General features: G+C 33.9%; 1 long non-coding RNA gene across 1 annotated transcript; it reads left to right on the top strand.

The window, feature by feature from the left end:
- The first annotated feature begins 2096 nt into the window (after nt 1–2096).
- Nucleotides 2097–3054, top strand: LOC124951257. The gene is made up of 2 exons (XR_007101569.1): nt 2097–2413; nt 2525–3054. It is a non-coding gene; the product is annotated as an uncharacterized LOC124951257 (long non-coding RNA).
- Nucleotides 3055–4369: the final 1315 nt, after the last annotated feature.

Genomic DNA, 4369 nt, shown 5'->3' with positions numbered 1-4369 from the left:
CATATCTGTATATAGGTGGAAGAAAATGGTTTATATAAAACTATACGATCAATCTTTCAAAATCGAATAACAATTGAGCGGCATATAAATTGTTAGCATATAAATTCAAGTCTTACAATTTGAATTTATCTGCATATTTGAAACCAAGTTTTGAACGATACGACTTTTAATACAAATATAATAATTATGAAAATATTGGTTTGACGTATAATTAATCGCGTAAAATAGATGTTTTCATTTTATATCATTGCTATTTAATAGTTCTGTATGAATTGTTTCACTTTATATGTTTTTACATGATTTCTGTAATAATCTTATACGATTTTAATATTATACTTGATATGCAATTATGAGAAAAATTTATTAAAATTTTTATTGAGAAAATTATATACTAATTGGATATATCATACAAAATCTAAATTCTACAGTACATATAAAAGCTGTTTAGTTATTAAGAAATCAAAAAATAATGTTGCTCTCGAAAATGGATTCTATATTGTGTGAAATAACGAAATACATACATGTTTATACGTCCTTCCCTTAAAATAACGTATGCTTTGTATTTTGCGACAAGATGCTCCCATAACTCCATTTCTATTATGAACCTGTCCAATTTTATCGATGGCACACTCCCACGAGTTTATATTACCACTTACAAAATTGTAAGAACCCACGTCATATATCAGCCGTCGTCCTGCTCTTGAATTCTTGATACTATCACGCATGAGGAAACAGTAAAGCGACAATTTTGTTATGGTAACAAATTTGTTGCTTTCCGCATCAAAAAACGTCCGTACTCTGTATAAAATCGCAAAATTTTACATAAAACTCTCATATTAATTAAACATTCATTAAGTTGTAAAGCATTTCTACATTTTTCGTGTTTCTGTAAACAAAAAAAAAACAAATAAAATAAAAGTAATCGAATTGCCTTGCCATGAGGACCACAGATGGCTGACAACCAATTATGAAGACATTACTTTGTACGACTATTCTTGTTTGAAACTATACTTTCAAGTAGGATTCAATGTAAAAATTATGACAATTAATTTTACTGTAATTTTATGTAAAGTTATAAAAAGATTATATATTAGATGAAGATTTGATGAAGATTGATTTGTACAAGATTGGCTCGGCACTTAACGTATTAAATTTAAGATTTCCAATTATCGAAGAATCCTAAAACTAGTTTTTTGCGTTCTGGTAAAGTGAAAAAGAATGTTACCACTGTGTTTTAGTATCGTTACGACGTATCTTCTTCAAAAATACATACCATGTTACACGAATTTATAGTAAAGATATAAATAATGTTCATGGCACAATCGCAGTTGCAATTACTCTCCTTAGCGACCAAATCGTAACGACTTTTCTCTCGTAACGAGACATCCATTCGAGAACCGTTTATTGGAGCCGGAGTAACGAGAGATTTTACACTTCTTCTTCTTCTTTTCTCTCCTTTATCTTTCTTCATTTTCTTCTATTTTCTTCAACTCCAATTTCTTTCTTCTTCTTCTTCTTTTTCTGCTCATTCTCACGTTGACGAAAAGACGACGTCTTTATATATTGCTCACTGCTTTTCTATCGCGTAATCGCTACGTAATGTTTGGAATACTTGGCCATAAGGAATAGAAAAGAAAATAAGGCACGAGAAAAATAGAAAGAAAATAAATCTATATTCCTTGAAATATTTTCAACAGAAGCAAATAGCATTTTGCTTCAACGACAATTTTTACAAGAACGTCAACAGTCGAAATAGCAAGAACTTTAAACGTCATGATAGACGGACACGGCAGGCTATTTACTCTTTTTTTTCCACCAAACAAATATCTACTTAAGTACTTAGTATGTCGGGTTTATTTTCGCAATTGTTTACCCGAACCAAAAGGTAAGGCTTTTTATCATCTCAGGATTTGTAATGGTTTACATCAGCAATGAATCCAGGTAGAATTCTTGGTCGATTTTAATGAACAAGATCTTTATTAATTTTTTTAATGATTTAGAAGAATAATATAGAAGTAGAATAATCTTTAAATCGTGCATTTTTTAATGGACATTTTAATGATATCAAGTGGGTCTCCAGATGCAGCAACCTCCACGTGGTGAGACCTGGGTCGGTATTACTTGCGATATATATCAACATCTAAATCTAGATTATATAATGCAAGTATTACCGGGCGAATGGCTGCATATTTCGATGTATTTCCAAAATCAATTCTTTTTGACAAATGTGTTTTTTCACTACATACAATAATGTCTGTCATACATTCATTTGATTGCCAATTAACATATGACAGGGATGTAACCTATACGAACTTATATATCGATGCAATAATCATCTAATGAAAATAGTTTTCCTATTGCGCTTGTTTGTTGTCCATACCTCTCACTAATAAACAGATTCTTGGAACGAAAGGTAGTGGCTGTGTTTCGCTATGCAGTGTTTCTCTAAACTGTGCATTGTTCTATAAGAAATTATGAGAAACTAAATTTTCCTTTCACAATACTTCTATGCTCCTTGTTCTAGTGAGTAAGAGAGTATTTATGAGTTTACGAACGAACGAATTTCTTCTCATCATGGAAATGTTAAACGCGCACGAATCATTCTTCGTCAAGATGTAGTTTGTAACGTCACGTTACTTCCAACGTATTCACTCTTTTGCGTAGTCTCACTATGTCGACACGCATTTTGAAGAACGCGTTTACCCGCTATGTCAGCACCTTCCATTTTTTCTTGGCCGTCTTCACTTGGCAAGTTACAAACAAGAACGAGAGTTGCGAAGAAGAAGGAAAACCAGAAGAAGAAATAAAAGTTACGAAAAAAATGAGTCAGCGATGTTGAGTTTTCTTCGATCGCACTACGCCCGAGAATGCAAATCATGTTCCACTGTGGATAGATATAGATTCTGTTTCTCGGGTATTCTCGGGAAAGCTTGCACAGATGTACCTTATGCATCTTGGAAAGTGTAAGGTATTTTCTTCGGGTTTCTTCGATGAAATGTTTCATTGGATTTTCAGTTTAATAATTATCTTTAATAAAAATACCATTTGACGTTTCACAAGATTATTAATTTCTTCTTTCGAAATTTTCGTTATTTGTATAATTTATTCTCTCTCTTATCAAGTACATATTACAGATACGATAAATTATAATTTATGCAATAATCTTTATATTATTTTTATATTTCTTAATGTTACATTCGGCATAAATATTTCGATTAAATATTTTTCTTAAGAGCATGGTCCATAATTCGATTCACGTTTGAAAGATGCTTTAAGCATTGGTAAGTTTTTTTCTAATTTAAAATGTTCAACGTCATCACGTACGAATCGCTTCATTTAGCTCTTCTTCCACGAGAAAGAACATCTAAATTTGAACGTTAAAATATCTATAGTTTGAAGAGAGCGACGGATTCTTCGTTCGAGGAAAGAAAAAAAATAACAAAGAATAAAAGTACGGTTTGTTCGATTCCCATAAAAAGAATATCTAAACCAAGATGACAAAAAGATCGCAATGCCGCGTACTCGTGATACTTGGGAAGTCTGCCAAAACGCTTTTCTCATTTTCTTCGTTCCTATTTCGTATATCGCTGTCTCTCTCTTTAATTTTTCTTTTTTTTTTCACTTTTCCCGCTGGACAAAAGTAGCGGGTTCGTCAATGTTTGTCGAGCGCCTAGTGATCCGACGATCCTTTTGAAGGCTATCACTTGGTGGAGCATGGATGATGGGAAATGAGAGGGACAAGGGGTTATGTAAGCAGTTATCATGTACCGCTTTCTACTCCAAAGCCGGCCATTTCCATTTATTAATTATACCGGCCGAGAGTACGAGTTAAGTTGGAAGAGTGAGAGCGGCTCTAAGCGCAAGAACCGTGAACGGTCGAGGAGGATGAGGAGCGAAGTCAGAGTACAGGTAGCTAGCTGGCTCGAAAGTTCAGCAAGGAGAGTACCTAGTTTGGTCGGTTTCCAGTGCGCCGCGAATGAGCTTGCATCGATTTCGTCCCACTACAGAACAGTACCGTCGTCTCTTTTTCTCGCACGAATTTAACCAACCACGGTTCCCTTGGCTTTATCTGTTTATCTCTTCTTCAAAGGTCTCTAGACGATCGTCGAATAGTTTTGAATAAGACATGGATATAAAGTTAAGAATATTTTATAAAAGTCGCGTTCGCCGTTAGCAGGCTGATCGGTAGCGAAGTGGCTACTGTTCCCTTTTTATTTTTTTTTTTCTTTTTTTTTTTACCGGCGTTCTCTTTAAAACTCTACCCGAACGAATAGAACTTTGATGTAACCGGAATAATTTGAAAAAGTATCGGGAAAGCAGACTCCGACTAGAAACTTAAGTACAAGACCGTGCGACGTTTGAATCCTTC

This window comes from Vespa velutina, chromosome 8 (genome assembly GCF_912470025.1).
Source record: "Vespa velutina chromosome 8, iVesVel2.1, whole genome shotgun sequence".
Taxonomy (NCBI): domain Eukaryota; kingdom Metazoa; phylum Arthropoda; class Insecta; order Hymenoptera; family Vespidae; genus Vespa; species Vespa velutina.
The sequence above is the reverse complement of the archived record's forward strand: the minus strand, read 5'-3'. Positions and strand labels throughout refer to the sequence as shown.